The following is a 7,749-nucleotide window of genomic DNA, read 5'->3' as shown; positions in this document are numbered from 1 at the left end:
CTAGCTTGATTTTAAATTGTAACCACTGTTATGTTAATTTCAGTCATCAAATTCATAGGTAACATTTTGCATCAACAATATTTTTGACCTTGGAAGGTGTTCATTTCTTATACATATACATATGTGTATACACACAGACACACACACACACACACGCACACACACACACACACACATATATATATAAAATCATTAAAATCATTGTTTTGTACACCTGAAACTTATATATATATATACATATATTTTTTTTTTCCTCAAATATAAACCACTTCCAACCCTATGGCTAGAGCAGATATATTCATAATCCAAAAAGTTCCTTGTAAGTGAAACTTCACTATATCAAGAAGTTCTTTGTTCACTAGAATGTGAGAAAATGTGGGGTATCACAGCTTCTAGGTTATTCTTCCCGAGAAAGTCTCGGCTATAAAATTTCAGAATATTAGTCCTTGAGGTTCATGTTCATTACATTCTCTAATGGGTGTGTTATGCCTACATACAACTCAACTCACCAGCTGCGAATCCACTCTTGTGCACATGAACTTCATGTCTTTAGTATGAATTTTGCTTTTACCTAAGCTAGTTTTGTTTAGCCAGATAGAACTATACTCATTTGCATTCTTTGCCCAGATTCTCTATCTGTGCATATACTGTATGTCCACTCCTTTAATCATTAAGCCCTGGGGACATTAGGTTCTGCTCAGTGTCAAACTCACTTAAGAGTAAAGCTTCAGGTCTATCAACCATGACCAAGAAACAATAACCAAACCTCCAACTAGAATAAGGTTTTAATCAGGCAAAGATAACACCTTGGCCACGGTCATGGTACAGCTATATACCCATGAAAGCAGAACAGCCCCAGGGACCCATCCCCTGGGAACCAGACAGAACAATGCCATGACTGACACCAGGACCTGAGCAATGATCAGCTGCTCCCTGCCTTGGTCCTGACCAATCAGCAGAGCCCACAACCCCAACTCCCATAGTCACAATGATTAATGATTTTTCCCTCATATAACCCAGCCGCTAGAGGTCAGGTTTGTGAAAGCACTGGCTCACCTGTGTCTCCGGGCTTGGCACCGACTCCTTAAAAAATCCTTTCTTTACAGAAAACTGTTGCTCCTGTCTTTCTTTGACTTGGATGCACGTAGGCAAGTGGACACTTTGAGTCTATGGTAACACTCCTGCCAGTCAAGTTACATATTTGTGGGCTTGCATTATTCAAATAACTTTGAATCTAATTATTTTTGAATAATGAAATGATTTGCAAATATTGTTATTGGTAACCAGTGACTGGAGTTGCATATTATAGAAACATTAATGTCACCCACCTGAGTATTGCTGCTCTTAAAGTTCAAACCATGGTCACTCACGAGTAGCGTAAGTGTGAATCACTGTTTTAGGGAAATCTGTCCACCCATCAGAACTAGCCTGAGTTCCATGAGTAAATTAACACTTTCACTTCGTTATTCACATGTCTGCCTCTTTAGCTTCATTCTGAGGCAAGATAAAGACTGGCTTCTCCTGTGCAATTTTACCTCAATCCATTAGATGCCCTATTGTTCACTGTTCTCCCCTTGGAAAACATTAAAAGATAGCAATCACTCCAATCATTCCTCCTAATGGCCAGGCCTTGACTCACTCCTACAGGGAACATGGTAATAGGAATCTAGAGATAGAGATAGAAGTTTCTATGTCTATCTCAGTCTCTGTCTCTGTGTCTCTATGTATCTACGAGTATGGCGCTCTCCCTGATATTTTTCTCCCCATTTTACTCCATAAGTGTCATCCTAATTGTCTTTGCTCTTACCTATAGTGTTATATGTACTTATGTTGAAATGAAACCAGTTTTCACTGAGAAGACTCATCTTCGCTTTTAAACCTATCGTCTGTTATCATCAAACACTACAGTGAAGGTTTGAATTTGTGGTGACGCATTTCCTACCTCTTGGTATGGGATATGTATTTCTTAAGATGAACTGAATTAAATTGCTAACCTGGAGACTAAAGTGAGGCTGCTTATAAATCTAAGCTCTTGATAGACTTTAACTTTATGAGATTTATAATTAGTGTCAGTAAGATCAATGCTATTTGAAGTTCACTGAATTTTCAACTAGGCACTACTCATTTTCTTTTTTGAGCACCTACTCAATATAAGTCTTTGTTGGTCTGGTAGAATGGCATTTGGTGTGATATTTTGAAAAGCACTCTAGCATACGAGAAAAAGCTTGTAGCCTACCAAAACTGTGTTTGCATACTCAACTATAACGCTGGCTGATTATATTAGATTGGACAAATGTTTTGACTCTAAATATATGCATATATATATATATATATATAAATGAGAGCCAATAATACCTACTATAGCAAGTTGTAAATAGCCAACAAATGACTTAATTTTCCGACTTCTATTCTCCTCTTTTACTTTTGCTTTATTTGTTACTCTTACAAGTTGGGAAAAGGTAGCTCTTACTAGCAATGCAGGAAAAAGGCAACTTTTTTCACCCTTTTAAAAACAATTGTGGTAAAATACACATTATGAAATTTACCATCTTAACCATTCTGAAGTGCACAGTTCAGTAGTTCAGCCGTGCAAAGTACATTCACACTGATGGGCAACCAATCTCCAGCGTTCTCTTCATCTTCCAAAACTGAAATTCTATACTCAGTGAAAAACACCCCATCCATCCCTTCCTCTCACATTTCCTTTTATAGTGTTAGTTTTGATGATCACAACAAATTTAGTTAAAATTGAAAGTTTATTCCAAATTATTGTTTCATTAACATGATCTATAATCACATTGGCTATACATCTCCATTTTCCAGAATAATTTCTATGTTAAGAGCTTTTATTCTTTTTAAGTAAAGTTGACTCTTTAAGTGAAGAATTTAATGTTTATTATTATTCATTAAATATAGAGAAATGGACAAATCAGAAAAGGAAATTATTTATCCTACCAGTTTCCTCTACCTTTGGTTTTAGAAAACGTAGTGACTATGTCTATAAATTGTAGTAACTAGGTAGGATCAGTGGGTTAGGGTCTTTGCTACAGACAAGGTCATGTTTGATAACTGGATACTTGAGAACACTGAATATTTCACATTTTACCACAGAGCTCTGTTCTGTCTCTTAGCAAAAATGTGAATATTTTTACTTACTTTTTAAGCTGTACTCAAACAAAATCGTTTAATACTAATTTCTCCAGTTTAAATATATATATATATGTAAGTTTATTTTCATATCCACATTTGAATTCTTAATTACTTCCTAGTTGTCAATCTATATGGGTTATAAGCTGAGAAAATAAATACATAATTGACTCAAGAATGTGGAGACAACTATTCTTATAATATTACTTGTGTATTTTTAAATTATTCAGAAATATTTCTGTCTGATTTTTATAAGAAAGACTATATTTATCATCTAATACTCTGTAATTTAGCTGTAAGGTTTAAACATGTTAATAAATTTAAAGCACTTAAAATAATGCCTGACACAGAAAATGCTCAAAAATTTTAGCTATTACCACTACAGTGGTTGGTATTATTACTACTTGGGGAATTAAATTGAATGGACAGTGAGTCTGATATTTACTAAAGTTATAGTATTGGGAAGCCTCAGACGTGCTCTTTACTCCAGCTACCTGCTATATAAAACATTTGCCCCAAACCTGTCTTACAGAGAGTGATAATTGGATAATCTAGGTTCTTTAATTCTGCACATACAAGGTTCTTTCAACCGAAAACATTTTCTCTACCTAATCCTGAGTTTTGGGGCCTTCTTTCAAAAAGCAGCAACCAATCTATAAGCTTTACAAATTTGAAAGTATAAAGTTTTCACACTATATTACTTTAATTCCAGTCGAATCCCACACTATTTTCAAGTTCAGTGAATGCCAGTCTTTAGGAATCTTCAAACCCACTTCCTATGTCATGATCTTTTCATTTGGAGAGATATCTCTCACGATAATAGTTACCCCTGGTCAAGCTTGTTTGGTTCTAACGTCTAGTAGCTCTTCTACTTCTACATTTGGTGATATAGGTAAAGCCTAAGAAGCTAAGTTAAACTATTACAGTAAACATGCGCCAAAAAGGGATTCTTCACTTTTCTCTGAGGCAGTCACGGGTTTCCACAGCTAGCAGAAGCAGCTCAGAGCTTCACGCATTTCTTAGTGTTGAGACTATTTCTATTCTAACAGGGCTGAAGCTTCTGGAATTCAAAAGCCAAGAAGACAATTTGTTCACAGACAACTCCTCATTGATGCAGCACACAGTGAATCTTCCCCTCCATTAGTGGTTCGCAAGCTTTATCGTGTATCAGAATCACCTGAGGGCTTGATTAAACACAGACTGCTGGGCTCTCCCCCCAGAGTTTCTGATTCAGTAGATCTTAAGTGGGGATTGAGAATTTGCTTTTCTAGCAAGGTAAAGCCAATGCAGCTGTTCCAGGGTCCTCACTTTAAGAAATGCCGTCCTAAGCCAAAAGGAAGAAAATATTTGACTATAAAGAGAGTTTGTGATGAGGTAAATGCTATACAAGTAAAAATTTTAAAAAAAGGTGAAAAGGGAAAAATTACTGTCTCAATACATTATTTTGCTAAATTGTTTTGCAGGAATACAAAGAATGTATGCACAGGATTTAACATCAGACAAAGAAAGATATAATATCCTGGCACTGACATACATACACTGGACAATTAACTGACAGAATCTTGATTTTCTGATTTCTTTCATTTGATTAATACCAGTTTCCTAGCAGAGTGGCTGTGAATATTCAATGAGATTCATGAAGCACCAGGCACATTTAACAAATGCCAATTACCCTTCTCACTTTTACAGAACTTTCTGAGATACTGGAGTAGAGAAATTGAAACAGCATAGGTTTTAGAGTAAGACAAGCTTGAGTTCAAATTTCTGTTCTATTACAGACTGGCAAATTGATATTGAATAAATTATTTAACCTCTGAGCCTTAGGTTCCTCATCTGTAAAATGGTGTTAGGAAGATTAAATGAGATAGGTTTGGAAAAGCAGTCAGAGATGTATCTTGCCTGAACTGGACAGTCCTGTCAACACTGTGTTCGCCTACCCTCAAGAACGATAGACTGTGAATTTGTCAAAAATGTGTATTCCTTGCATAGAATGGGAACAAAACCTGCTTTGGACTTGTTGCTATGATACTTGTAAAACAGGTTGATGTTGGGAGACCTTTCCCAATCTTGACTAGTTTTATGAGAAGCTTAAGGAAAAACTTGTATTCATTTAACCCGTCACTTTTTTTCCTCACAAATTGCCGTATTAGTGATGTTGACTGAAGTGAGTATGTGCTTCCAAAAAAAGGAAAAAGGTAAAATCCTACCTATTTCGGAAATCTATGTTAATTTTCTTTGTCATTTGTTTGGAAAAAATTATTTAGTGTCTTAGAAAAAGAATGAAGAAATCTGGATATCCTCAAACAGTGACAGAATCTCTTTATAGGATTTTTTTTTTTTTTTTTTTTGTATTATTGTGGTAAAATGTACATAACACAAAATTCACTACTTTATCTATTTTAAGTGTTCAATCAGTAGCATTAATTATATTTACAATGTTATACTAAATCATCAAATTAATGTGACAGGAAAGAATCTAAAATTTTGAGAAGTTAATATTAGAGATTACATTCTTTTTATCTTATGGTATAAGTGTTTTTAATTTCTTTTCAAGCAAAACCACTAGATACATACCATATAGAAAACATTTGATAAGTTTGATGACCTCAAACTTTGATGACCTCAAACTGTCTCTGCATACAAAGAAATCAGAAAAAGAGTAAAAAAGTAAGTTACAATCTAAAAAAAGTTATAGCAACTTATAATTTTAGTATGCTGTAAGCAAAAGGAAAACATCATACCAAAATAGTAGCATAAATCAGGAAAAGGAAAATCACTGAAAAGAAAATATAAATATTGAATAAGCTTATGAGGTAATGTTCAACCTTATTAATAATGAGGACACTGTAAATTAAACCATATCAGAGAATACTTAGTTGGCAAAAATTAGGAAATAGAAAAATACCAGGTTTTTGTTTTTGTTTTTAAGGATGGAGAACAAAGGAAACTCTCATACAGTACCAGTGCAGCGGGGTACAAAATTGATAAAAATCTCTGCACAAAAACTAATTTATTATGTAATAAATTTGTACATACTCTGGATTCCTGCACTGGAATGTGTTCTTGTTTGTAATAGCAGCATTGCAAGCTATCTAACCACCTTTCAATAGTCAGTTGACTGTATAAATTGCAGTATATCATACAGTAGTCTATGTATAATACACATATACAGATCTCAAAACCAAAAAATGGAATGAGAATAGAAAGTTGAAAAAATATATAGTTTAATTCCATTTATAAAAACGTTAAAAAGAGAGCAAATTAAATGACATGCTGCTTATTTGTATGTTTACAGTTGATAGAGATATAGCGAAAATCAAATACGTGGCTAAGTCAGAAATCAGTAGTAATTATCTTGGTAGGATAAAGAGGAAACACCATCAGGGAGGGAAATCCATGGAGGCTTCTAGATACGGATAAAGTTCTGCTTTTTCATTTGTTTGGTAGTTCCTTTTATTTCTATTCCTTACGCATTGTATGTGTCTTACTGTGTCTTTAATACTTGTGGAATATTTCATTTATGAAGTATAAAGGAAAAACAAAAGAGAATTAGAAAATATCACATGCGAGTGAACTTCAGCGCAGTAAAGAAATGGACTTTAAATTGCGTTTCCAAAATCTAATAGTTTTAGGAGGGGACTAGAAAAAAAAGTTAGATGATTACATCTACGCTTCCTCCCGTCACCTTCCAAATTCCTGCTGGTCCAGAAGACTTACCCACAGCACCTCCTTTCTTGTGGAAACAGGAGTAATCAGTTTATTTCTTCTGAATCGCAGTTCATCATTTTCATTGATTTCCTTTCTGTGGGTAAAATATTCTTTGATTTCTTATGTCACTTCACTTTTGTCTTCGAGCGATCCGTCTTTTCTCAGGCCTCATAACCTCTGGGGGCTGCTGTTCTTCTGTTTGTCTGTCTGAGGGTAGAAATCCTTCGAAAACTGCTGAGGCATTTTTGTCTTCATCACCCCAGCTATGTGTGTGTATTCTACACTATCAATAGCTGCCATAATTTGATGTCGTTGATTCCCTTTCTTCTTTGTTCCCGTTTGTCACAGAAAGCAACGTATACAGAAGATATATGCAATGAGAAATTTTCTTGCTGGACTGCTTCGGGCAGTGACTGGGACTTTTATAGTAAGTACTTACGCTGTTTGTGCCAGGGAGATTTAAGAGAGAACATTATTGTGAAAGCACAAAGCCACGTATTGTACTTCTATTTCAGAGGGAATTGTTGGGCATGAAAACATCACTGACAAAAAGACCACCCTATTTCCCATCAATCAGGTTAAACAATGCAAGCTACTGCTAATAATCCACACAATTTGTATGTCTTACAACTTTCCTTTGTGCCAGCCACTGTGCTATTGATTTGATAATGATGCACAGAAGTCCAAATTGAAGATAATAATAATAATAATAATAATAATAATAATAATAATGAGGAGGAGGAGGAGGAGGAAGCAGGGGAGGGAAGGAAGAGGAAGAAGTGGAGGAAGAGGAAAAGGAGAAAGAGGAGAAAATTAAAGGGAGAAGATTAGAACAAGAGAAAGATGGTGAAAAGAGAGAAAGGAGTCCCTTTCAGTATTGTTTATGTTACCTGC

At 35.0% G+C, this 7,749-nt stretch overlaps 1 long non-coding RNA gene across 1 annotated transcript; it reads right to left on the bottom strand.

Moving 5' to 3' along the window:
• Positions 1-2,668: 2,668 nt before the first annotated feature.
• On the bottom strand, positions 2,669-7,238 carry LOC141571324 (uncharacterized). Its single transcript, XR_012496088.1, has 3 exons — positions 6,865-7,238; positions 5,722-5,780; positions 2,669-4,471 (listed from the first exon to the last, which is right to left on the bottom strand). It is a non-coding gene; the product is annotated as an uncharacterized LOC141571324 (long non-coding RNA).
• Between the last annotated feature and the right edge of the window lie 511 nt (positions 7,239-7,749).

This window comes from Rhinolophus sinicus, linkage group LG04, assembly GCF_036562045.2.
Source record: "Rhinolophus sinicus isolate RSC01 linkage group LG04, ASM3656204v1, whole genome shotgun sequence".
In the NCBI taxonomy this organism is placed as follows: Eukaryota; Metazoa; Chordata; class Mammalia; order Chiroptera; family Rhinolophidae; genus Rhinolophus; species Rhinolophus sinicus.
This window is presented reverse-complemented; position numbering and strand designations above follow the sequence as displayed.